Here is a 27,167-nt window from a genome sequence, read left to right as displayed (position 1 = left end):
CCCCTCCACCCCACCTCACCCCACCCCCTTGGCCTTCTGTGTTCTCTCTCTGCCCACTCTCCCTCCCTCCCTCCCTCCTGTGCCACCAGGAGACTCCCTTTGAAGTCTTGCTGAGTCGTGTTGTTCTTATGACAGAGTAAACAGGACTGGCAGAGCCCTGGTAATGAGGCTTTTCCGGGGGAGGGGGCCTGCGCGGGGCTCCCATCAGATAAGACAGTCTTTTGCTGCCTCTCTATTTGCTATTCTTTTTTTTTTTTAATTTTTTTTTCAACGTTTATTTATTTTTGAGACAGAGAGAGACAGAGCATGAACGGGGGAGGGGCAGAGAGAGAGGGAGACACAGAATCGGAAACAGGCTCCAGGCTCTGAGCCATCAGCCCAGAGCCCGATGCGGGGCTCGAACTCACGGACCGCGAGATCGTGACCTGGCTGAAGTCCGACGCTTAACCGACTGCGCCACCCAGGCGCCCCAATCTCTATTTGCTATTCTAATGACGGACACAGCTGAGAGACAGGTGGGTCCCCGGCCCGGCCAGGCGCGGGGCACCTGCCTGTCCACCCTGCCCGAGACGGGCCATGTGGCCAGTGACTTCCAGGGTCCCGTGAAGCCCTGCGTCCAAGAAGGCTTTTGGACCATCCCTGCAATTCCAGCTGAAGGCGGGGGCCTTGGTTGCAGCTTTCACCCCGAGGAGAGCCTTCGCCGAGCTGTTAGAGAAAGGATTTGGGTCGGACTCCAGGAGGAACTGCCCAGGTCATAGGAGTGCATGACATTAACCGTGCCAGATCCGGACCGGCAGGGGGGCAGAGTTAGGGGATGAATCAGTCCAGCCCTCGAGGGGCCAGCCCGCTGGCGTGGCGCTGGGGATACGGGGAGGTGGGCGGGCAGTGGGCAGGAGAGGGAAGAAGGATGCTCAAAGGGTGAGCACGGAAGAGGCTTGAGGCTCATATATACACAACAGGAATACGACTGGTCCTTTTCTGGCTCATTTTCCTCTTCCAGGCATAATCCTCGGGTCGTACGAAAACGCTGGGGAGACAAAGGCCAGCAGCGTGGTCAGCTCCGGTGGCGATGCGGAGGGGGGCACGGTCTGTCTGCGGGTGAGTTGTAAACTTAAGGGAGACCTGTAGGCCATGACATCAGTCCTTCAGGAGGGGGTCACCGGCCATCCCGGGCCTGCCCCCGCCTCCAGATTGACCTCTCCCTCGTCGTGCCAGGAGTCACATGCCCTGGCTTTGACTCCTGGCATCTCCACTGCCTTTCTGGCCGGTCTTGGACAAAGGCACTCACTCTGCTCAGAGCAGGCCTCAGTTTCCCCATCTTTGACACGAAGATAAGAATTACAGTGTCGCTCTCATTGGGAGAAGGGAGGAGATAATTCCTGTAAAGCCCTTAACAGAGTCTGGCGCTCACAGGGCTCTGGTGAGTCCTCCAAAGGCCGCCTTCAAATCCTCATTTTCACACCTCTCCCTCTGGAAGTTCTTTCTGCTGTCTGCCCCCCATCCCTCCTCTGATCCTAACAACGCGTCGCCCAGTGCAGCCTCCGTGCGGAGCAGGGCGTGTTGGTCCTTTCTGGCCTCAGTTTCTCCCTTCTTAAGTGCTGCCTCCCCACTTCTCCCCCCGCCCCCCGCCGCACCCCCTCCAACCCTGCACGGTGAGATAATGTCTAAGAGATACTTGGAGTTACTTGGAGGAAGAGGCCAGACAGTGAGTGACCAGAGGTGATTATCTGGCGTGACTAAAGCAGTGGTTTCCCTCCCCCCAACCCGGGCAGAAGGGAGGGGGACATCTGAGGTCATGCTCCAGGAGGAACTTCCCCAGAAGGGCTAGGCCTGGGGAAAGCCTAACTTGGGGTGGGGGACAGGGGCAGGAAGGAGGCTGGGAACTCTGCTTCAGGTGGATTTTCCCAGGGGAAAAAGAAAAACGCTACCACCAACAATAAGGCATCCTTGTTAGGAGGGGCTTCGAGGCAGGGGGCTGGCCAAAATGGCCTTCCCCTCCTCCCCCTGCCCGTCTCCAGCTCAGCCTGCCTCTTCTGTGGACACAGTTGTCTACCCTTGCCCTTGCCCTTTGTCCTTCTTCCCTCCCGCTCTGAGCCTAAACCTTGCTCCCTCTACGCCCTATCTCCCCATCCCACCCCTTCCCTGGGGTCCCCGACAGCAGAAGCCCAGGTCCCGACGCCCCTTGGGCTAGGGGGCTCCCTGCGGGCGGAGGGCCCACTCTCTGCCTCTCTCTCTGCCCTCCCTCCACAGGTCCCCTGCCCACCCTGCCCCCAGAGTCCTGCAGAGGGGCCGGGGAGCTGCCCGCCTTGGAGGTGGGGGGACCGCGCAGCCGGACTCTCCTCCTCCGGCTCCCCTCCTGGGACAGAGCCCGTTTGGGGAAAGCGTGCAGTTCCCGCTGAGGCCTCTGGGTGCTGCCCGACAGCTATGCTTGGTCCCTCCCCTGAAGGGCCCTGGTACCTGGCAGGTATTTTCACCTTAGCTCCAGCCATCTTCCTGCCTTCCCCAAAGGGGCCGCCTGCATTTGGAAAAGAGAAGCAGCCACTGACACGAAATATTTTCACTAACATCACTACGGGGAAAGCAAGGCAGAGAGAGGCCACAGCTCTCATGGAGGGGGAGGAATCCTGACAGACTTACGGAGACAAGAAGGAGCCTATGGAGCTGGGGTTAGCTCAGTGCCTGTGTGTGGGAAGCAGACACTCAGGCTCGTTCTGGTCTCTGGGTACCAGAGGAGGACAGCGCAAGACGAGGGCCCACCACAGGGGACAGAGTCTGAGGGTGGTGCCCAAGGTCAGCCTTGGAGAACAGGTCTTGTGTGGAGCTCCGGCGAGGCCTTTCAACTCTTCCCTTGTATCAGACTTCCGGTGTGCTGGGAAAAACTCCATCAGGGACATTTGGACAGTTAAGGGTGGTGGTGGGCCAGCGACCTTTGCTCCCTGAGCTCAGGGGCAGGGTCTCTGAAGGTCCCATGCAGGCAGGGCCTGTCCTGGGGCTGGGTGAGAGAGGAAGGGACAGAGAAGGAAATAGATGGGGGGGGTGAGCTGATCTGTGGGGAGGTGCCTCCCCATTTGACCTCCTCCTCCTGCCCCCCATGCAAGCCCCAGCACCGTCTGAGCTGGACTTGAGGAGGTGACGGCAACTTTGAAGGTGGGGCTGAGAGTGCACGACACGGTCTGATGTCAGCATGAGCGGGCCCCAGTTTGCGGAGCTGAGAAGCTGTAGGTTTGAGTGTGTGAGTGTGTGAGTATGCGTGCATCCAAGCCCAGCTGAAGTTCTTTCCAGGCCTTCTTTACTCTAGGAAGGCCCCTACCCGCCCCGAACACTCCCCTGAGACACGGATGTCCAGTCTCGCCCTCCGCGGACCCGGTGTGTGTCTGACCCTGTGGTCAGACCTGTTGCGTTGCACGGGGGACCACCGAGGCCTGGCCTCCCTCACGGTACCGGAGCCCCTGGGGCAAAGATCAGGCTCCTTCTCTAAACCCTGTGCCTGGGCTGGAGCAGGTGATCTGGGAGTATACAGTGGAGCTCAGGCTCAGAATGGTAGGGGCAGGCCTCTCCCTGGTGTGAGAAGGGTGTCTCCAGAAGTCATCACCTCTACTGCATTGCCTGAAGGGCAGACAAGACCCCCTGCCCTGCCCTGCCTCCCCACCCCCGACAAAAGGTATGCTTATTTAAAAAAAAAATTGTTGCATCTAAGAAATCGCGAAAGTGCTACAGGCTTGTTGTAAAATTTACACAATGCAGAAGTCTGTAGAATAGAAGAGCTGCTCCATAAGCCCAACCCCCCATCAGGTTGACTGTGGTTAATGTTGGTGTGCTTCCTTTCAGAACTTTCTAAACACTAAAACCTTTTCTTTCCCCTCCGACATAAATGGGGCGATACTAACAAATAGTGATAACGAATAGCTCTTCAACAACTTGTTTTTTAACGTTCCCTGCCTGCATACGCAATGTTTTTTTTTAAAAATTTTTTTAATGTTTATTTTTGAAAGGGACAGAGCACGAGCGGGGGAGGGGCAGAGAGATGAGGGAGACGCGGAATCCGAAGCAGGCTCCAGGCTCCGAGCTGTCGGCCCAGAGCCCGATGCGGGGCTTGAACCCACAGACGGCGAGATCATGACCTGAGCCGAAGTCGGACGCTTCACCGACGGAGCCACCCAGGCGCCCCAGAGCCATCTCACATTTAGGGGCCACGGAAGAGCCCCTGTGTGGAGTCAGTCTAACCTCTCTTATTAGGGGCATCTAGACGGAATCTGATTTTTCGTCCTCGCAGTAACGCCGAACCAAGATGCTTGTCCAGATGCCTCACTGCTGGTGGGCGCGTGCTTCTTTCTGTAGAACTGACCCCCTCAGACACACAACAGTGGCACCAGTGGGTGTGTGACAAGCAGTCTGACAGACACCTGCCCAAGTGAGTGATGCATTCACCACCACCTTTAGAGGAGGGCATCCTGCCTCACCCCCCCCCACCCCCCCGCTCCTTGGCAGTCCAATCTTGGGGTGGGTCTGACCATTTGGGAAGTCCTTCCTCAAGTTTGACCCAAATCCCCTCTGGTTTGTTTTGAACCCTCCCCAGATCCCCCCACCCCAGGGAAGGGTGGCGGTCCGCTGGCTGGGTGGGCTGGGGAAGGCTGCTGTCCCACTGTAGAGTGATGCGTGCCTCTTGGGGGGAAGGGGAGCATTCCTCTCCTCTCATTGGGAGCTTCTTGCAGAAAAGAGGAGAAAGTTCTCCTGGGAGGACCACAGAAGCCCTGGATAATCATCGCTGGATGGATTGTGGCCCAGATGAGAGCTGGTGCTGGTTCCAGACGGCACCGGGTCTTAGTCTCTGGGAAGTGCTTGGATGTCCCCTCAAGGCTAGAAATTTCAAAGCACTTCCCAGATACCGAGAAAAGCTTCTCTAGGGAGGGGAGCAGGGGGCTGTCCCTTTCATAATGGGAAGTCAGGTGAAGGTAGAGCTTGGGAGCAGCCAGTCCTCCTCTCCTCGGTTGGCATTAGCTCCAGGCCCGCCCCCCAGCCCCGCCCCCTTCGGGTCAGCCTGGAAGACTGGGGGGGGGGGGCGGGGGGGGGAGTGTCCACCTGATCCGCAGAGCGGTGGGTTCTCAGCCAAAAACCAGCCAGTGGTTCAGTCGCAGGCGGAACCTTCAGAGCAACACCCAGTTCCTTCCAGAGGCCGTTGCTGATTTCGCCCTTCATCTCTGCCCTCACACGGCAAAGCCTTACTGCGCGGCCAGGTCCTGAGACCCACAGTGGCTCGTCTGCTGTGCGTGTGCGCCCCCCCCCCACCCCCACCAGCAGACAGGAGACACAGCCCACACAGTGTGAGAAGTGCTTTGATTGGAGAAGCAGCAGCAGGGGAAGCATGGTGAGGGACTCACTCACTGATGTGGTTACCTCAATTACCCCTAATTGACACTGCTCTTGGCGATCTAACCAGCCAGGGGAAGTCCCCGGCACACGGGCACACGAGGCACAGCCCTAGGTGGTTTTCACCAGGAGCCAGAAGGCTGGGTTCGAACTCAGGGCTGTGGCTGCAGAGCCCTGCCCCCTGCCCCCTCACCGCCCTGCAGGGGTCTATCGCAGACAACAGCCCTGGCTGAGAGGGTCAGGCCAAGGACCCTTGGTACACGGATGAGCGAATGAGCGAATGAATGAGAGAACCATCGGGAAGTTCCATGTTAGTCGTGCTTTCATGATGGGCCATTTGCAGTGCGGCAAGGAGGCAGAGAGCAGCTTGGCTCTTCCTGAGAGCTGGAGGGGGGGAAGGCTGGGCAGGGACGCCTCTGGGTCCCCTGGGAACCTTAAGAGGTCATTGTGGCCCTCTTCTGGCCTCCATGACAGCCCTCACCCCTCCTTGGCCCCTCAGGCAGGTGGGCAGGGCCTCTTTTGAAATGACCAGCCGCTAGGGCAGAGCCTGGCACTTAGTGGGTTTGCAATAAACATCAGTAAGCAGATGTCATGTGCGAAGAACAGAGACACTGGGGAAGGGTCTTGGTGATGCAGGCCACTTGTCACTGGGGCCGTTTCCCCTCCAGTACCACTGTTCTCCCTGGGGCTACAGAAGGCTTAAAGGCTCCTGTCCAGCTGGTTTCGGCTTCCCAAACAACATCCACTAGGAGCTGCTCATTGGGCTGGTCTTTGCCAAAATTCTTAAACTTCTGAGAATCTCTGGTGGCCTTGGGGGTGGGGACTTTGGCAGGAAAGCAGTATAAAATGCAGGTTCCTGGGTCCAGTGAATTTCAATGCAGAGACTGTGGGAATCTGCATTTTGGACAAGTGCTCCCCTGATTCTGAGGCAGGTGGGTGATCCGTATGTTGCCCTTTATTTTGATTTTGAATTTTTTTTAATGTTTATTATTTATTTTTGAGAGAGAGAGAGAGAGAGAGACAGGCAGACAGACAGCACATGAGCAGGGGAGGGGCAGAGAGAGAGGGAGACACGGAATCCGAAGCAGGCTCCAGGCTCTGAGCTGTCGGCACAGAGCCCGACGCGGGGCTCGAACTCACGAACCGTGAGATCATGACCTGAGCCAAAGTCGGACGCTTAACTGACTGAGCCACCCAGGCGCCCCAAGACAAGTTTTTAAAAAATGTTTATTTTCAAGAGGTGGTGGGGAGAGGCAGAGAGAGAGGGAGACACAGAATCTGGAGCAGGCTCCAGGCTCTGAGCTGTCAGCACAGAGCCCGACGTGGGGCTCGAACCCACAAACCGCGAGATGGTGACCTGAGCCGAAGTCAGACGCTTAACCCACTGAGCCACCTAGGCGCCCTTCACATGCGACACTTTAGAAAATGAAAGCGCGCTGCCTATCTCCCTGAAGGCTGGGAAATGACCTTGAGCAGAAACCTGGTCTTTTTCTCTCCAAGAGGAGCCGGGTGTTGTTTCTAGGGAAGATCTGTGGAGCTATGGAAACTTCAGGGGCTTGGGCTTGGTCCCTTAGAGCCCCTCCCACACCTGCTGAGACCTAGTCTCTACCGGCACCATGGCGGGTCCAGGACAGATGGGTGCGGGGCTCACAGTGCAGAGAGGTGATGGAGACTTGGGTAACAGAATGAGCCCATTCTGAGCAGTGAGCTGGGCTTGACATGTCCCTTGGGCCGCTTTTGGGACTTAAGAAGCACACCTCTGGCCACCAGGGCTCCTTCTTTGGGTCTACACTAAATCTCTCTTGCTGCAAAGCATATTCTTATAAAGGCAGTGCTAGGGGCTGGCCCTAGGGGGCCAGGAAGCAGGAGGGATCCTTGAGGATAGTGGGACAGCACCCCCATCCTATGCAGCCCCCACCCCTGCCCCTTGGTAAGGAAGGAGGGGATGGCGAGGGGGCTGTCACATCCTAGGGTTGCACTTCCTGGGCTCATCCCAGGCTGAAAGCCACTGTCGCCTTTTCTCCTTAGAGAATACCTCACTCCTCCCTGACAATCATCCAATTCATCGGTCGGGGAAGTTCTTCTTGAACTTGCAAGCTTTCCTGCTCACAGGCAGGAAACCTTCCCTTTCAGACTGAGAGGGGGAAAAAGGGGGGGGAGGGGATCTGACTTCTGTTCTCCTCCAGCTTCCGAAATCTATGAAAAATGCCCTCCACCAACCAGTCAAGCCTCCCTGGCCTGCTCGCTCGCATCCTCCTTCCTCCCCTCCGGTGCTCTCCTCCAGGACTCCCCTCCCATCCCCATCCCCATCCCCTGTGGAATGTAGGGAACCTCCAGTAGGGAACCTGCTGACACCCTCTCCTCCAGCTCCAGACTCCTGGGGGGGGGGGGCAGGCAGGGAGACCAGTTTTTCCAGCCCTGGAGACCAGCCTGCCCCTGGGGGCTCTTCGCCCAGGAGGATGGCAACCGGGGCCTCCCCGGAATGTGGCAGATCTGGCTCTTGCTGAAGAGACTGAGGGAGGTCGGAGGTAGCCCGAGTCCAGGGCCAGCGAGAGAGACATACATCCCCTCCCACTTCCTGTCCCCTCCCCTGCTCCGCCAGCGCCCCCTCCTCACCCTCCCTTTCTGTCCAGCCTGACATATCTGCCTTTAGGAGCCCTTCTGGGATCAAGGAAGTCACTGGCGGCTCCAGACGGTAGGTGCCCCAGGCTCAGGGACCCTGACTTTGTCAGGACCCGGCACAGTCAGGGTACGGGGAATCCACCTCCCTGTCTGCCGGACCGCTGAACTAAATGCATGGGGATAAATGCATCAGGCAGAGGCAGAGGCTGGCCAAGAAGACAGGCTCACTGGTACCCAGCCAGATCCTGCCTGCGCGGGGCTTGGAAAAAGCCAGGGTGAGGAGCCCTCCCCCACTCCCGCATTTGCTCCTCCCGCCTCTCCAGCTCCTACCTCCCATAACGCCTCGAGCAGCAGCCCAACATCCTCCTCTCCCGAAACTCCCTGGTCCCCATGCCCTCTCTGGCTCAGGATACACAGGGTCTCTGCCCTCTGCTTACTGCCATGGCTCCTGGGAGCTCTCTCCTCCAGAAAGTCTTTTGGGAACACTCCACTGGCTGAGACCCCTCCTCAGCAGCCCTTTCCTCTCTCAGCCCGTCTTCGCCATATGTAGCCAGGAGACAAGGGTCCCCAGCGACCATTCCTGCCTCCGCCTGGGGGCTTGGAGTGCTCTCCCCATCGATGGCTGGGTCAGTCTGCATCCTGGGGGCCACGTTGGGGTGAGTTGTGCGTGGAGCAGCAGGTGGAGGGGCCAGCACTGAGTTGCACAAGGCCAGGATCCACTCAGTTCGCAAAGGGTGCAGTCTGTCTGGCCCACGGTGTTTGTGGTTCTCCATATGCGGTCTCCCCAACTAGAGTAATATTGACAGTCCCCGATGACACCTGCCATTTATTGGCACAGGTTCTGTGCCAAGAACTCTGCACGGTTTTTCATTGAATCCACACAATAACCTTAGGCGGGAAGTACTATCGTTATTCCCATTTTACAGATGAGCAAACTGAGGCTGTTAGCTGCCCATGGGAAGGGGAAAACACTTACTCTTATTTATTAAAAAAATTTTTTTTAATGTTTATTTTTTTGAGAGAGAGATAGAGTGGGAGCGGGCGGGGGGCAGAGAGAGAGAGGGAGACACAGAATCCCAAGCAGGCTCCAAGCTCTGAGCTGTCAGCACAGAGCCCGACGCGGGGCTCGAACCCATGAACCATGAGATCGTGACCCGAGCCGAAGCCGGACACTTAAGCGACGGAGCCACTCAGGCGCCCCTATTTATTTATTTTTAATAATGTTTTTTTATTTTTGAGAGAGAGAGAGAGAGCAAGAGCGTGAGTGGGGGAGGTGCAGAGAGAGAGGGAGACAGAGGATCCGAAGCCGGCTCTGTGCTGACAGCAGAGAGCCCGATGCGGGGCTCGAACTCACGGATGCTAAGATCGTGACCTGAGCTGAAGTAGGACGCTTCACCGGCAGAGCCACCCAGGCACCCCCAAACCTTACTCTTTTTGAAAGCCCCAGGGCCTAGCAGGAACGAGCAGACGTTCACCTGACATGAAGTGTGGCTAGGGGGGCAGAGGGCCCCTCTGTCAGGTTCAGGGATTCCAGAATCCAGAGGAGACCGCGTCAGACTGAGGACTGGCCCACCCTCTGCTGTCTTCCCAAGGATTCACAGAGGAGAAGATAGCAGGGAGAATTTGGGGATAAAGCGAGGTGTAGACTGCAGAGGCCCTGGAATCCGGCTCTGTGCCTGCCTGGCCGTGGCGCTCTGTGGGTGTGCATGTGGCTGGATGGGCTTGCGTGGCCTCTGTCGGCACCGCACCGGGTGGGAGACCTGCCAGGCCCTCTGTGCCTCGAATCCTGGATCCTGTGTCTCAGGTCTTTCTCCGGAGGCCCCGGGGGGGAGTCCCTGGTGGGTGGGGCTGCTGTCAGGCCTGTGTCCTGATGTTCTGAACCGAGGGCGGGGTGCAGCACAAGCCCTGACCCGGTTGGACAGGTTGGCCCACCCTGAGTGGCACCTGGTCACGACCCCACCCACCGCCCTTTGAAGTCATCCAGCCTGTACTCAGGGCTTAGCCCCTCTTCTGGGTCACCTCCCTAAAAAGAATTGGGGTCCTTTCAGGAGAAAGCTCTTTTTGCCCGGGGCCAGCTCCTGAGCACCAGCACGAGAGGGAGGCAGGCCTGGGCCTGGCTGGAGGAGGTGGCAGTCTCCTTAGATCTGTCTCCGCGGGGATTGGCAGGGGCGGGGCCAAGGGCGCCGAGTGAGGGGAGGAGGGAAGGGAGGGGGCTAACGAAGACGCGGTCGGCTTGTGGGGGCGGGGCGGGGGTGGGGGGGGAGAGCTCGGCGACAGGGAGGGAGCTCTGCCAGGGCGATGGGGTCTTGTGGGGGAGGTCCCCGTGCCCTCCCACCTACCCACCCCCAGACTCCCTCCCGCCGCCCCCCCAGGCTCAGCGCATGGAAAAATCCCCTCCAGCAGCCCAGACCGGTCTGGGGAATTTCAGTCCCCACCACCTTCATTAGCCTGTCCTCGACCCCCTGCGCCGTGCACTGCTCTGCAGTGGGCATTTCTGCCTTCTGTAAGGTGTTGGGCAAAGGCAGCTTTAAGACGAGCCCCTTGATAACCCCTCCGCCCGGGCACCACTTGGCACGTGCAGAGCCCTGGCCATAGCTGCGAAACCCAAGTCCCTTTCCCCAGTGCAGCCCAGCGACTCGGGCCCAGGTCCTTCCCCGCCCGCCCCGCCCCGCCCGGCTCTGGGCCGACCTCTAATCTGCCAGGAGCCTCCTCCGAAAACCATTAAGCAGCCGGGCCGCAGCCCTGCGGGCCTCCAGCCCCGCCGTCCCCACACCCCTCCCGTGGCTCCGGCCGGCCGACGCCGCCCCAACCCTGCAGTCCTGGGCGCGGGGCCGAGCGGACCCCTCTGTTTGGGCTCCACCGCCTGATTTCTACTGGAGGCCAACTCTTCTTAGACCGGGGCCCCGAGGCTGGGGAGCCCTGAACCGCCGGGGAGGGAGGGGGGCTCAACCCTTCCATCTCGGCGTCGTCGGGTCCCCGCCACTCCCTCCCCACGCCACCGGTTTGGGGTGGCCGGGGACGCGGGCCGGCCTCCTGGTCCCAATTCGGGCGGGGCTGGGGTCGCGGGCTGGGGGCGACGGCCCCTCCCGGGCTGGGGCCCCACGCGGTCCCAGCCCAGGAGGCTCAGGATCACACTACCCAGGCTCGCACCCCTACCCGGCCTCCTGCCTCTGCTCCCCAGTCTCCCTGCCTCTGCTTCTCAGCCCTGTTCCTCCTCCTCTTCCTCCAGGAAGCCTGCCCGGAAGGGCCGCACCTCTTCGCCTTCTGGTAGCCCAAGTTTCTGTTCACTGCCGCACAGAGACCCGGCCTGTGCTCTGGCCCTGGGCAAGCCAAGCCACTTGACCTCTCCGAGGCTGTTTGCCCAGCTGTAAATAGGGCTATTAACCCCACCTGCCGCGTTAGGGTATTAGATGAGCTTCGCCCGTAAGTGTTCAGTGATCCTATGGTGTAGCCACGGAGGGCAGGGACTTGTCTCTCCCTTCAAACTGGTCAGGGACTGTCACCTTCCAGCTTGTGCCCACACCGGTCACGTTGGGAGACGGGGGAGGACCAGGAGTGACCTCTCTGCCTCATAATTCATACTGGACCCCAGATGCCACATCCCCTCCTGTCCTAACCGGCCAAGAAAAGGAAGGGCAACCTAGGGACAGGGTGTTGGAGGGTGGGCGTCTCTTAGCATGGAGGGTAGGGGGGGATGTGGCATCCTTCTCCCCAGACCTTTAGGTTGACAGGACTCCAGACTGAGGGAAGCAACTCCCGATGGGAGGCAGGAGAGCCCTCAAAAGGGCCTCCTTCATCGTCCCGGTCTTTATTCAGGTTTCCTGTAGAGAAGGGGAAGGTTGGGGTTCTCAGCCTCTGTCACCTGTGATTAGCGGCTTTAGGGGGCCCAGGTGGCCCCTGAGGTGACATCTCACTGATGGTCCAAATCGCTCACACGGAGTCTGGATGAAGAGCGCTTCCAGAAGATGAACTGGCAAACGCCGGACAGGCTCAATTTTCGAAGCCACCAACATTGGAGTCAAACCATCTTCTAATCAAGACAGATGGCGGGAGCCAGAGCAGAAATGTTTATAACATGAAGCAACATATATATGTAATTTGGGCTGAATTTTGTTTTTCGCCTCCTGAAATTCCAATCTTTTTCAGTCAGGCTCCTTGTTGTATGTAAGTTTCTATTTATTGTCACCCGTCAGGTGCCAGAGACCGTGCAAAGCCCGGGCTGCAGTTAGCTTCCGCATCTCTGTTATTCAAGATTAGTTCAAGGAAGTATTTGTTGAGCATTTACTATGTGCCAGGCTTTATTCTGGATGCTGGGACTGGGGATACAGTAATAATAATAATAATAATAATAATAATAATAGACAAAATCTCTGGCTTCTTTTTTTAAATTTTTTAATGTTTATTTATTTTTGAGAGAGAGACAGAGCACAAGTGGGGGAGGGGCAGAGAGAGAGAGGGAGATGTAGAATCCAAAGCAGGCTCCGGGTTCTGAGCTGTCAGCATAGAGCCCGACGCGGGGCTCGAACTCACCAGCTGCGAGATGGTGACCTGACCCAAAATCGAGAGTCAGATGCTTAAGGGACTAAGCCACCCAGGCACCCCCATTCTTTTTTATAGTATTTTATTGTTATTTATTTTTAAATTAAAAAACATTTTTTTTAAAAGGTTCATTTGTTTTTGAGAGAGAGAGACAAGAGTGCGAGCAGGGGAGGGACAGAAAGAGAGGGAGACCCGGAATCCCAAGCAGGCTCCAGGCTCTGAACTGTCAGCACAGAACCCGACGCGGGGCTCGGGGCTCGAACTCACGAATGGTGAGATCATGACCCGAGCCGAAGTCGGCCACTGGACTGACTGAGCCACCCAGGCGTCCCACAAAACTTCCTCTTGAAGCTTACATTCTGGCGAGGGGAGGAGAAAATCAACTCGTGAGAAAACAGGTGTACAATATCCAGTGGGGATAAGCGCTCTGAAGAAAACTGAAGCCACATAAAGGGACAGAGAGCGGTGGGGTGGGCTTCCTGGAGGTGGTGAGCAGAGACCTACGTGAAAGGAGGGAGCCAGCCGTTTGAATAATGGGGGGTCTAGCAATTAAGGCCAGAGGAACAGCCAGTGTCATGGCCCTTGAGGGAGGTACTGTCGTTAAGCGCATTTTCCATGGGGAAACTGAGGTACAGAGGCATTAAGGACTACGTGAGGAGATGGCATATATGCCAGGCCACCTCCACTTGAGCTGAGTGCTTAATCACAGCACTCTCCTGCATCCCCCATGTTGGTCTTGGCTCGTCGCAAGGGGCCGGGGCTGTTCACCTCACCTCCAACATACCTCTAAGACCCACGCTTGAGTTTTGCGCGGGCAAGGAACCCTGCTTGACCTGCAGCCCCCGAAACCTTGCCCGGAGGAGGGCGTATCGTCGTCGCTTAGTACGTGTTTGCGGGAGTGGAAGAATATTCGTTCTGAGGTGGAGACTGATTTTCTAGTGAGGCCTCCAGTTTCTATAAGGAGGTGAGGATTCTCGCCCGTGGGAGGCAGCCCTAGAGACCAAAGTTCAGCCCCATCGGTTTGCAGAGGAGGACACGGGGCGGTGTGACGGAAGGTAAACAGTGTAGCTGTGTGGGAAGGTGTGGGGCGGGCCGGGTTCTGTTTTGGTGCTCCCCAGAATTGGAACTACCAGAGGCCTTTCTCAGGATTGGAGTGAAGGTTTGGAACGGCGAGCCGTGAGGGAAAGCCCAGTGCGGAAAAACTCTGAGAAAGATGGGTCGCGTCTGGGGGTCAGGGCTGGAGAGCCTGGTGTCAGATCAAGTCAGATTAGCAAGAGAAGGTCATGCCCCCCTGTCCCAGGTCTCTCCCACCTGTTCTCTGGGCCCGAGCTTCTCCGACAGGGGCACCGATGTACCCCGGGCCACGAGGAGATCTGCCAGGGAATACCCAAAGCCGTGGCGCATTTTTCTGATACGTGTATCTAACCCAAAGGTTTTTGGAGGGAAAAAGGAACTAGAAAATGTTTTAGAGCTTGCTTTAAAAAAAAAAATGTTTATTTATTTTGAGAGGGGGGAGAGAGAGTGCACAAGCATGAGCAGGGGAGGAGCAGAGAGAGAGAGAGAGAGAGAGAGAGAGAATCCCAAGCAGGCTCTTTGCTGTCCACACAGAGCCCAACGAGGCGCTCAATCTCACAAACCCTGAGATCATGACTTGAGCACAAACCAAGATTCGGACGCCTAACCGACTGAGCCACTCAGGCACCCCTCCAGCTTGCTTTTTATAGTAAAACAAACCAACTTGGAGATAATATGGAGTAAAATATCCTGTAAATATGTATATGTTCGCTTTTGTAATGTTTATTTATGTATTTATTTTGAGAGAGAGAGAGACAGTGCAAGCAGGGGAAGGGCAGAGAGAGAGAGAGAGAGAGAGAGAGAATCCCAAGCACATTCTGCACTGTCAGCACAGAGCCCGGCTTGGGGCGCGATCTCAGGAACTGTGAGATGACGACCCTAGCCGAAACCCGAGAGTCAGACCCCCCGGGGCTGAGCCTGGGTGGCTCAGTCAGTTGAGCTTCCGACTTCGGCTCAGGTCATGATCTCGCGGTTTGTGAGTTCGAGCCCCGCGTCGGGCTCTGCGAGGACCGCTTGGAGCCTGAAGCCTGCTTGAGATCCTGTGTCTCCTCTCTCTGCCCCTCTCCCGTTTGTGCTCTGTCTCCCTCTGTCTCCCAGAAATAAATAAATGTTAAAAAAAAAAAAAAAAAAAAAAAAAAAGGAGACCCTGAACCGACTGAGCCACCAGGACGCCCCTGGACGCGTCCATTAAAGGTAAAACAGAGAGGCCTGAAATGAGAGTAACTGTGTGAGTTGCTTTGAGTGGGGTCTGCGTGCACAAGTCTCTCCTCTTACAGGCGCCCCAGGAGAAACCTGGAGAAATCCTGCCGGTCCACGGCCACTCGATTTCCTCTCCCACCATTTGGGACAGCGCCCGCTTCAGAACGGGGGCAGGTCAGCCACAGCAGGGAAAGACTGTCTCGAGAGGGCCGGAGCCCTCGGGCCACACCCTCAGGCAAGCTGGCAGAGCCCTCCCAGGACCGGAGTGGGTACGCAGGGAGTGTTGGTTTCTAGTAAAGGTGTTTGGAGCCGGCTTCCTGGCGGCGGCGAAAGGGGATGAGTGTGTGTCCACAGGGGCTGGGAGGTGGCAGGTTTCAGCAAGAGGAGGCCTGAGCCACCGGCCCGGGCTGGTCCCGGCACCCAGTGCTCCTCCCAGGGCCCGCTGTGGACTCAGCCTGCACACCATCGCCACCGGGGAGAGACCGGCCCGGGTGCCAGCCAGAGGGGCGGCCGGGGAGGAGGGCTGAGAGGGAGGCAGGTCACTGGCTGAGAGCAGGGCAGGGACCCAGGAGGGATCGGTCCCGGAGACAGGGCGGGAGGGGAGGGGAAGCCACGCAAATTGGGGCCTGGGTGGGGCTGGGCAGGTACTGAGGAACGTGGAACTTCCTGGAGTTTCTCCAGGCTGGCAGAGAGTGTTTCTGAGAGAAGGAGCTTACCGAGAGCAAAGGGCTTTCTGGTCTCCAAGGTGGGAGGACTGGGCCTGTGGGACAAAAAGACTAGGGAGAGAGGAAGGGCCCTGGGGCATCTTGTTCCTCGGCCATTTGAAGGTAGGGTGGTGTGGGGGAGGGAAGAGCCCTGCTCTGTGCGTTGGGGGGTGGCCAACATGGCCTTTAGTCCCACCATACCACCATTCCTCAGACCCTCCCCAAGACCAGACACTTCTCTAAGAACTTCACCTAGGGGCGCCTGGGTGGCTCAGTCCGTTAAGCATCCGACTTCAGCTCAGGTCGTGATCTCGCGGTCTGTGGGTTCGAACCCCGCGTCGGGCCCTGTGCTGACAGCCCAGAGCCTAGAGCCTGTTTCAGATTCTGTGTCTCCCTCTCTCTCTGCCCCTCCCCCCTTCATGCTCTGTCTCTCTCTGTCTCAAAAATAAATAAAGGTTAAAAAAATTTTTTTTGAAAAAAGAACTTCACCTAGATCGACTCATTTCATGATTGCCCCTTTTATGGATGAGGAACACCGAGACGTGGAAGGCTTAAATCCCTGTTCCGATGGAAATCCAGATGGTGTCCAAGAATCTGTAAGGAAATGAGGCACAAGGCATAAACGGAGGGCGCCCTTCAAGTCTGTTGGCTCATTCATTCGCGCCTTCGTTCCTTCGGCGGGTACTGAGGCAGCCCGCTCTGTGTGCTAGGTTTCTGTGAGCGAATGCAGTCCGCGCAGGGATCTGGGGTGGTTTTCCCCCCTCACAGATGTGGAAACTGAGGCGCTGAGAGGTTACCTAACAGCTCAAAGTTCTGTCGGACCAGGTCGTGGTCACAGAGCGAGTGAGTAGCGGAACTTGGACTCATGACCCTCCGGGCCCGAGAAAGAGCTCTTGTTCTCAGGGAAGATAAGCCCACGAATCAACCAGAAGCTGCAGGAGAATAGGAGGTGGCGTGTCTAAAAGAAATCCAGGGACTTTCCTGTGCGTGCGTCCCTTCCCTTTTGCGCCCAGCATTCCGGAAGCCAGGTCTCTAACCCTGCCAGGAGGGGGCGCTCTGCTCGGCCAGGGAAGACCAGGGAAGCAGGTGAGGAAAGGAGGAGGAGGCCGTGATCATAAAACAACACCAAGTTGTTGATGGCACTGGACGGACCCTGGGTGGCACTTTGCTCCTTCTCCCCACCCCACCCCCGCCCTTTGCCCCCTGACCTCCCCCTTCTCCCCCCCCCCCTCGCAAGGTGGGCCACCTCTGTCATATCCAGCCCCAGAGCCCCCTGCCTTCTGCTCTGTCCTGCTCCCGGCTCCTCCCACCAGGAGCACCACACCTGGTGTCACAGGTTATCACCAGGTGACTTCCCTGCCTTCCGAGAACCTGGTGGCCCATCTCCCCCTCAGGGCCGGCCCCTCCCCCACTGTTTCCTCAAGTGGAATTTCCCCCCAGGGAGCAGCACTGATTGCAACCGAGTTGAGCCTTGGGAAGGTCTGGGATTTGGGGTGAAAGGTGGCCTGGAAAGTTCTTGAGGGTCCATCCCCAGGGGCAGGAATGGCTGAGCCCTGGGGTGGGTGAGATCCAGAGTAGGGAAGGGGGTGTGGAGGTGGGAGCCAGCCAGGCTGGGGTGCCCTGAATGCCCTTCACCTTCTCTCCAGCCCAAAGTGAGGGCCCTGGGCACAGGGGCCTCTGCCTTGGGCCCCAAGCTTAACAGCCTTGTTCTGGCCCCCTCCCAGCCAGCTCCCTGCTGCCCCAGAGTGAGAACTCCATTGAAGCCAAGGGAGATTTGACACAATCCTCTTTCTAGACCACAGAACCCCCGACTTCCCTGAGCCTACTCTCAGGCTCTACACAGGCTTTTTCCTTCACTCCAGCTTTTCTTGACCCCGGAGTGGCTGTTTGGGAAGGGGGTGAGGCTGGCGGGGCAGGGGGCGATGGGCTAGAGCGCCCAAACTCATGTGCATGAATCCCTTTCCCGGTGTAGGACAGAGAAGAGAGAGTTCTAGAGGCTCGGGCCTCCATTTATGCTCCCGGCCTGGCTTACCCCCATCATCTCTCCTATCTTACCTCCCGGAGCCCTCGAACCCTAGTAGCTGCCCATCGCCTTAGCACCTTGTGATCTGCATCGGAGAAAAAGAGGCCCAAGTGAAGTGGACGGTGAAGTTCACAACATCTAGGGTCCCACCTTCAGTAGTTTTCTGGTAGAAGCATTGAAGGGCTCAGAGTTCGGGTGAGGGGCAAGCACTCTCCCTCCTCTCCCCAGCAGGCTCAGAGTTTGTGGCCCCAATGGGACCCGGGAAAGTCTGCTGCCTCTAAGAGGTGACATCATCTTGCCTTAAGTGATCCCTTAGCCTCTTCTCCCCTCCCTACTCTTCTCAAGAACACCTCCCACCCCCTAGATCCCCCCCCACCGTGCCACCCGCTTCCAAGGTTGCAGGTAGCCTAGCCTCCTTCCCCCCTCGCCGCCCCCCCCTCCCCAGGGTCCCTAAACTAGGTGGTCCTCAGCACCCAGGGCCCAGGGGGCTGGCAGAGATAGCGGGGAGGCCAGCCCAAGCCAACTCCTGGGGTCCTCCAGGGAGAGAGGGTATATAGATCTGGCCTCATCCCCTTTCCTCCAGCTTGCTGTCAGCTGGCCAGCCCCATCCCTAGAGCCAAAGTGCTTCCATGCGGGAGGGAGGGAAGCCTGCTCAGTGGGAGAAAGATGAAGCCGGTCCCCCCACGTGTCAGTGAACAAATTGGGCCAATTTGGTGTGATTAGTGAAGAATTCACATCTGGCCAGCAGAGTCCACCCCCGCCCCCCCGCACCCCAGCCCAGCCTGGCTCCTGCTCCCCATTAGAAGCTATTTTCTCTGACGGCTCCATTTGTCTCTGTAGTGGGGGATTTGACAGCTCCCTGCCCAGCCTGGGGGGCCTGGCTCTGAGGGAGAGGCCCAAGGCCAGGCTGCCTGCCCACCCCCTTGACCTGATGCCACGAGGGGTGCCAGGTTCCAAACAGGGCCCAGGCACCTGTAGGTGCCATCTCTCGGCTCCGTGAGCTGGTATGAGTGTCTCTCTTAGAGCAGGGTAAGGCCCGGGGGGCTGTATCTCCACATTTCCCCGCCAGATCGTCCTGCACAATAATGGTTATGCTCTGAGATCAACAGAGACTTGTGTGTGTGTGTGTGTGTGTGTGTGTGTGTGTGTGTGTGAGTGGTGGGTGGGGGGAGGCAGGGGTCTGGTGTTTCCTAAAAGAAAACAGCTGGGCATGTACGAAGGAGGGCCCATCCCCGCTTCCTTCACCCCTTCCCTGCCCCTCCCAGAGACCTGCTGCAGCTACCCCTTAGGAATGCCTGTGGATGGCTGCTGCGCAGCTGGAAGGCTGGCCCCCAGAAGGGGCTTCAAGGTAGTGCCATCGGGGGGTGTGGCCTTCAAAGCCTTGGGTCTTCCTCCCCCAGCGGCGGCGACCCCAGGTTGCTTGTGTCAAAGGCAATTTGGGGCTATTTAAAGAAGCCTGACCTAGAGGTCACCTGGGCAGATCTCTTCCCTGGGGAATTACCACCAGATGGCAACATGGGGCTTGTCTCCTGGAAGGTTCTCCCTCGTTGCTTGGGCGTGCCAAGGCTCCGCTGGTGTCTGGAGTGTGAGGATAGAGGCAGAGGGTCCAGGACCTCAGTCCTTGGATGAGAATTCTCCTTGGCAGAGGGATAACTGCGGGAAGGAAGGGGTCTTAGACTCCAGCATGGCGGGGGGGGGAGGGGAGGGCAGTGGGTGCCGCTTTTCGTTGTGATGTTGTATGGTCTCGGGGGTGGGCAGAAGCTTCTGAGGCCTCCAGCATTTTTCCATTGCCATAGAGATATCTAAAGAAAACCGGGCGGAGTGGGGGGATCAGCCATCTGTGATCTCTCCGATCTCCAAACCTGCTCTGAGAAAGGGTGAACAATCGGCCCATTTTACCCCAGACGGAGGGGTTTCCGGGACATGGGGCTTTCGGCGCTAAAGCCACAACAGATGTGGGCACGCTGGGACAGCTGGTCACCCCTACTCCAGCATAAGTCCCAGAGACCACCAGGTGGAGAGATGGGGGGAGAGACCAGTTCTTCTGAGGTCTCTTGCCTGGTGTCCTGGTTTGATTTTATTTCACCCTTACCTGATTTTAGCCTGACGCCTTACGATTTGTGGCCTTCCTTTCATGGCAATGCATCGGGTGTTGGAAGGTTGTCCTGACGTGGGGGGGGGGGGGGGGCGAAGGGGCCGGGGGTGGGTAGCCTGGCAGTTCATCTCATACATGCCGGGGACCAGGGGCTTGGGGTCCTCGGCTCAGCTGGGCTGCTCTCCCCGGGCACCGACCACCCAGCACCCATTTCTAGTTAACAGACGAACCTTTGGGACACCCGCTGTGTGTGGTTTCTGCAGTTATTATCCCATTTCAGAGATGAGAGAACTGAGATGGAGTCATTGGCCCCGGGGCTGAGCCGGCAGGGGGTGGGGGGGAAGGTGCACGAAGCAAGGCGCACCCCCCCCCCCCCGGGGAATCGCACTGCCCCACAAGGCACCTCACCCCCACCTCCTGTTCAGGCAAAGCTGGCTGTCTTCTCGAGGTCAGGAATAAGCCCTCAGCCCGAGGTTGGGGGAGAGTCTGCTGCTTCTCCCCCCAAGGTGGCCTCAACCCCACTCCTCAGACATTAATTACATGGTTCACGGAGGACTGAGAAGGGAGAGGAGAGCACCCTGGCAGGATTCCAAAGGCACAGAAGGGCTTCGTTAAATCTAGATATCAGACCACACTTCTGCCTGTTCTCACAGCAGCAACAAGCATCCAAGAGACAGAACCTGAAGAAGCCAGGTGGACGAGAAGGAGGTGCCTTGGAGGCCGCGCGGAGGGAGAGAGGGCGGCAGGCAGAGCCATGCTCCCGCTGTCCTGGGAGTTGAGCCACCCTGGGGCTGGTCCCCACCTGCTCCTGCCCTCACCCATCTCTCCACATACCCCTTCCCCCTCAGCCTCCCCCCCCCTCCTTGCACACGTGCCCAGGGCCCTGGGGACCCCAACAGAGAGAAAGAGAGAGGCTGGAAGCCAGAGCTGAGCCTTGTACTTCCAATTGGGCTTGAAGTGCCCGCTTGAAGGGGCACTGGAAAATTCTCAGGAGGGTCCTCTGCCGGGTTCCTGGATCTGAGGACTCTGTGGCTACAGAGGCATTTGGGAAGCTGCGTAGTTGGGGGCGAGGTGGCCCAGCTCCTTTGCCTGGGCTGCCCCAAACGCCCCTTTGCCAGAGGCCTTGGGTGAGCAAGGTGACCCCGGGGCGGGGGGTGGGGATTTCATCCTGCAGAAGGGGCAAGTGTCCAGCCTTGCACACGAGTCTGGAGGAGGGATGCTGAGCCTTGGGGAGAGCTCCACTTTGGGGACAGGCTCTCCTTTAGGACGAGGACCCCGGTATGAAGCCATTCTCTCTCTAGTCCTGTTGGCCTTCTTGGAGAACCCCCCCCCCCTCCGCCGGGCCTAGGGGGAGAGGGAGTGCGTTTCCACCGCCTTCTCAGAGGGACTTGACACTTGGTCTCCATCTTGGGGAAGCCTGAAGGTGGGGTGCTTGCCTGTTTACACCCTGTTTGAGTTCGCTTCAAGCCAAGGGCGACTTCCTGTTTCCACCAACAGGCCCCAAGAGAGATCAAAGGCAAGGGCTGGTGAGTTCAGGGAAAAGGAGTTGAGGATGTCCTTTCTGCCACCATGTAATGGGAGGGTTGAAATTTATGTGGATAGCTGGAGCCAGGGGAGGACATGGAGGGGACAGAGGCCAAATTCCCAGAGCGCTGGGCCTTGGTCTGGCTGTGCCCACCCTGTCCTGACCCCCTCCTCCAGGAAGCCCGCGTGATTTCTCCCTCTCTGAATCCTGACCTCACGGCGAGGCTGCGTCCTGGGTCCCCCAGCAGGGCTGTCCTGGTCCCTCTTCTGGCACAGGGCTCCCTGCAGAGCGCGGGCCGCAGCCAGAAGAGACAAGGGATCAGCGAGCCCGCACTGCGCTCCAGGGGCGGCCGCCCCCACCCCTGCGCGGAGGGCGGGAGGCCGGGCGCCCCGCGAGGGGCTCAGGCGCGGCGGCGGCTGTCACTCACGCACTCACGCGGGAGGAATGCAGACGGCAGGGCTGCCCTGTGGTCACGTCTCCGCCCCACCGACGGAGGTAGGCGCCCAGGTACCCAGCCTGTGGGCCTTGGGAGCCCGCCAAGCTGCTGATGAAAGGCTCTGCAGATTAACCCTTTCTTGGCCGCACCCCCTCACTGCCTCTGGCTGCCGGGTGGTCGCTGACCGCGGGGGGCGCGCCCGCCCGAGTGAGCGGCCTCGCTCGCTGGGGGGGTGGGGTGTGGGGGGGTGTGGGGGTGGGGGCTGAGGTTTGAGGGCCGACCCAGCTAAGAGACTGGCCGGGCAACAGATGATAACCCCCCTCCCTCACCGGGACTCTCCTCCCTGCCCATGTGCCCTCTCCTGGAAAGTCTCAAGAGCACTGGACAGAGAGTCCAGAACTTCAAGTGTTCGTCCAACACACATACCTGAATACCTGAGAGGGTCAGCGGGGCTAACTCAGGGAACGTGGGCGCCGTTTCTCCAGCGTGCAGTATTTCGGGGTCAGCGTTATTTATTTGTGTCTGTTTTAGTAGCGACCTACACCCCCCCCCCGCCCCGCCCCCAAGCAGAGTCTCAGGCAGATGCCTAGTGTGTAAATCAAACGAATGGAGGCTTTCTGGTTGGAGTAGGGAGTGAGGTCCCCTTTCCCTGGCACCCAACTCATGAGCCCGTCTAGGGAGGACTCCAGGGAGCACAGTTTGGAAAGCTCTCAGATGGAGGTTCCGGGTGAGATCCTTTTCCACTCCTTTTCTCTGCATCTGCTGGGTGTCGGGATGCATCTCTGTTCAGCCCGGGCTTTGCCAAGCAGGCATTTGCTCCTTGGCCAGGGCTCGCTGTGGTACATTCTGTGATGCCCTGTGAGCTGGGCTCCTGCTTCTAGGGTCTGGGGATTGCGTCCTGGGCTCTGCCCTCAACCTGTGATTATCATTCAGGGGCCTGTGCTCCGTCTCTACACCCGCGTGTTGCTGGACCCAATGCCTCCTCATCAACCTCATGTGTCTCCCACACCCTCCTCGCTTGCTCTTCTGCTAAGGGTTGCGGGAACCCAGATGTGCACGGGGGTATCTGGTGGGCAGGGAGAGGAGGGCGCATCTCTTGGAGCTGGATCTCCCTCAGAGTTCAAATCTCGCCCCCCTCTCCAGCCGCCTGACTTCGAGTGTATCTCCTAGAGACCAAAGCACTCTGTTAACCCTCACTGGACTGGCCCTCTGCCTGGGAGCTCCCAGATCCCTTCCCCATCTTCTCCAGGCTCCCCAGGGAGCCTCCTCCACACCTAAGAGGGGTGGGAGCTCCCAGAGGGGCAGCAAGCCAGGAGGCCCGGTGCCCAGCTCTAACCCCTCCCGCCCCCCCGCCCCCACCCACTCACTCTCCAGTGGTCTCTGTGAGCCTCAGCACCCTGGGGGAAGCTAAGCCACCCTGAAGCTGGGGTTCTGGAGGGCCAAGGGAACCCAGGCTTTGGTGAGACGATTGGAGAGCCACCAGGAAGGACTGCACGTCTGACCTACCGTGTCCAAATAGAGCTCATCTCCTCCAGCACGGTGCCTCGGATATGCCCTATCCAGCCTGAAGGCATCACCTCTCTAAGACAGTACGCGAGAATCTGGAAACCGCCCCTCTCACCACCCAGCGGGTCACCAAGCCTCCCCCTTTCTGCTGCATTAATGGGTTTGGAGGTGCCCACTTTTCTTTCTACTTTGACCGCTCTGGACTCAACCGAGGCATTTTTAAACCAGTCCCTGAGACTCCTGCAACAGTGGCTGGTTCCCCTTCCTCCAGGAGAGCACACCCCCTCCCCCCGCCCCGTGGCTCCTTCCCTCCACCCCCCCCCCACGCCACACTAAGAGGGATCTCAGAACACAGGTTGGAACACGCTACTCTCATGCTCACAAACCTTTGATGGCTCCCCATTGCCAGCAGGATAAAGTCCCAACGTTGCCTGGTATTTACAGCCCGCCCTGATCTGGTGCCAATTTACCTTTCCAGCCTGGGCCCCCCGCTGCGTATTTCACCTTCTTCAACTGCAGCCACATCCAGTGGCTTGTTTCACACTAGTCCCGCCATGTACCTCTATGGCCGAGCACCTTGGCTCACAGACAAGCTTGTTCCTGGCACTTCATGGTGTTGTGGGGGAGAGGGATTAATCGCATAATCCCATAAATAAATATATCCTTACAAACTGCGACAAGTTCAGGGTGCTTTGGGGAACACAAGGGGAAGTTACCATGGGGGTGGGGCAGATTGAGTCTGGGGACTCAGAGAAAGCTTCTGGGCAGAAGAGGCGCTTCAGGGTGCCGGATTCGAGTTACCTCTGGCGTTTGGATGCTAGCGGAGGTTATCTTTGATCTTTTGTCAGGACGAAGCTCCCTGTGTGCACACCCAGATTTCCAGGCGTCTCTGCCTCGCTGGGAGTTCATCCTGTCTTGAACTGCAACCTGTCTTGTGTGTCGCAGTCCCTGGATTGTGAGCAAAGGAGGGAAAGGAGCGTTGCTCCGTCATGGTTAGACCATCGCCCCCTGCCTGCTGCAGATCTGGAACATGGTAGGCCTTGAATGGAAGGGTTTTTATTTTTATTTATTTTTATTTTTTTTAATTAAAAAAAATTTTGTTTTAACGTTTATTTATTTTTGAGACAGAGAGAGACAGAGCACGAACGGGGGAGGGTCAGAGAGAGGGAGACACAGAATCCGAAACAGGCTCCAGGCTCTGAGCTGTCAGCCTAGAGCCTGATGTGGGGCTCGAACTCACGGACCGCGAGATCGTGACCTGAGCTGAAGTCGGTCGCTTAACCGACTGAGCCACCCAGGCGCCCCTGTTTTTATTTTTTAAAAAATGTTTTTAAAGTCTATTTTTTTTTGAAAGAGAGAGTGGGGGAGGGGCAGAGATGGGGGTGGGGGACAGAGGATCCAAAGCGGGTTCTGTGCTGACAGCAGAGAGCCCGATGCGGGGCTCGAAGCCACGAACTGTGAGATCGTGACCTGAGCCGAAGTCGGACGCTCAACCGACTGAGCCACCCAGGCGCCCCCAGAAGTGTTTTTATTTTTGTGGTGGGGATGTGGAGCCCGCTGCATTGAATACTCGTGGACATAGACCTTAAATCAGGAGACCTTCTCCGAGAGGTATTCAGTGAGGTTTGGCGAGGAAGCCAGGGGTGGGCGAGATGGTCTTCTGGTTGTCCCTCTGCCCAGGCTCTGTCCGCTCTCAGGCTGAATGACTCCCAACAGATACTTCCGAAGTGCCTCAGAATCCTTCCAGAATCCATTTGGCTCAGCTCCCCTCCTCCCTGATCTCTCAAACGTCCCCCCATCTCCAGCGATCCATATTTGGATAGAGTGGAGAGGTCCTGATAGGAGACTGGGTGCCAGTGTCGTAAGCTGTGAGTGTCATCGGCATCCCACCCCCTGCCACATGGTCCCAACCACCCCAGCCTGCCCCCTGCAGGCTGCTCGGTTGGCCTGACTGCAGGTCAGAGGGAGGAAGGTTGCCGTCTTTCTCCCTTGGTGGCACCCCTACCAATAAATGCCAAGGATTCTGGGGGGGGGGGCGCAGAGAACGGAGGGAGAGAAGGGGTTAGCCTGCATGGATTTAAGGAGGGAAAGGAGGAGGGAGATTGATTTGGGAATGACCTTGATCCATAGACTGCCTCTGCACGCGCGCGCGCGCACACACACACGGCCCTCCCCTACCTCACCGGTTTCCAGATCACAGGGCAGCGGGCAATTCCCCACGTTTTCCAAAGCTCTCCAACTCCCCCGGGGACTTTCCCATTAGTAGAGAATTTGGGGTCTGAGCAAGGAGTGGGGTGAGGCTGCTGACCCCGTGAAGGTGCCAGGCTGACCCATCCAACCCCAGCCTAGCCCCCTTGGGCCCAGGTAGGATAAGCTCTCCCTTCACGAATCCTCCCATCTGACGGTAAGAGCCCAACTCCTGCCTCTGGGAGCCCCCCCTTCCACCCCAGTCTGGCCTAGCCCCTGTGGGAAGGATACTCCCCGGGTGTTGGGATTGAAACCGGGACTTAGATGCTTAGCCCCTCCATGTAGGGCAGCAGCTAGGGAGCCTCAGCAGGCGGTCCCGGTCACACCCGCGCCCTCAGTTCATTCCTCTCCTCGGAGGAGCCCTGTATGGTCGTCTCACTGCACTCTCTCTTGCTCCAGAGGCCAGGTGAGCTGTTCAGGTGGCAGCCAGCAGGTGGGGAGAGCAGCGGGGGAGGAGGAATGTGCCTGGGGCCAGGCAGGATGCCACCGGACAGTCCCATCAACCCCACCCCTTCCCCGTGACCTGCTCACACCACTGCCTGCCCGCCTGGGTCCTGGTCCCCATACCGGGGGTCACGGCCAAGTCCTGGGTTTTAGGTACCCATTCCTGGGAGGAGCCCTGGCCTCCAGACAAGCGGGGCATCTTGTGGGCCATTAGTCATTGCTGCGACCGCCATTTTAGGAACACTGGCCTTGGACTGGCTTATTTCATCCACACAGTTAAATGTTGTATTACTCGCATTTTACAGGTAAGGAAACCAAGGCTCAGGGCGATGAAGTCAACTGATACAGTCTACCTTGTGCAGCCTGATATGGAGAAGGAGCGGGTGAGAGGATCCTGGGGGTCAGAGAGAGAAAGACCATCTTGGGGACCTAGAGCCCCCATGAGGTTGAGACGGGGACAGGGGTCCAATTGGAGGACCTTCTCAGCCCAACAAGGAATTTTTCCCTACGGGGAGAGGGATTAGGCATGGGCTGGGAATGGGGATGGAGGGGCCACAGGCCAGCACCCCACCGCATGCCAAGGACGCTGCACTGAATGGCCTCCACCCATCTCCCCTCACCCCTCCTGAAGCAGCCCATGGGCAAGCTTCCCTGGGACCCACCATCTGCCTCACGGTCCTCTCTTTGCTGATGCCTCAGAACATGGGCAGGGGCCCAGACCAGTGAGTCCAGGGCTCAACTACCCGGCTTTGCTCTCCAATCTGTCTGCTGCCTCCCCACACCCTACCCCCCACCCCACCCCGCTCCCTCCCCACCGGCCTCCCTCCCAAACACTCACTCATTCATTCTCCAGACCACCTACAAACCACCCATTTGCCTGGACCACACAGCTCCTGCCCAGCTCAGCTCCTGGGGATAATGGCCACGCCACCCCCACCCTTCCAGGACCCACCCCCAAGCCTAATTACCACCTTGGCACCTCCGGGGCAGGCGAGGGGGGCACTGACCTCCGTTTATGCTTGGAAATCTCTTGGGCACAGGCGGCTTGTGTTCCTCTGGACATCAAGGGGCAAGAGCAAATTAGAGACCCTCAACCGAGCCCCTCTCCGAGCCCTCCCACCCCACTGCCCAGTCTCTGGGCCCAGGCTACTGGGGCAGGGCAGGAGGACACGATGGCGGAGACCCCGTTCGCTCCTCTGTCCTCTGGGCACCGTGAAAGGATAGAGGAAGGAATGGACCTACGCTGCCTTCAGGTGCAGGTCAAGGAGGGCTCCCCAGAAAGAGTGCTGGGCCGGAAGTCAAAGACTCGGGTTCAGTTCAGAGCCCTACTGCTGGCCTCCCCGCCCCCACCCCACATTCGGGAGGAGGAGTTGATGTCCGCAGTC

Source organism: Acinonyx jubatus, chromosome E1 (genome assembly GCF_027475565.1).
Source record: "Acinonyx jubatus isolate Ajub_Pintada_27869175 chromosome E1, VMU_Ajub_asm_v1.0, whole genome shotgun sequence".
NCBI classification, from domain to species: Eukaryota; Metazoa; Chordata; class Mammalia; order Carnivora; family Felidae; genus Acinonyx; species Acinonyx jubatus.
The sequence above is the reverse complement of the archived record's forward strand: the minus strand, read 5'-3'. Positions refer to the sequence as shown.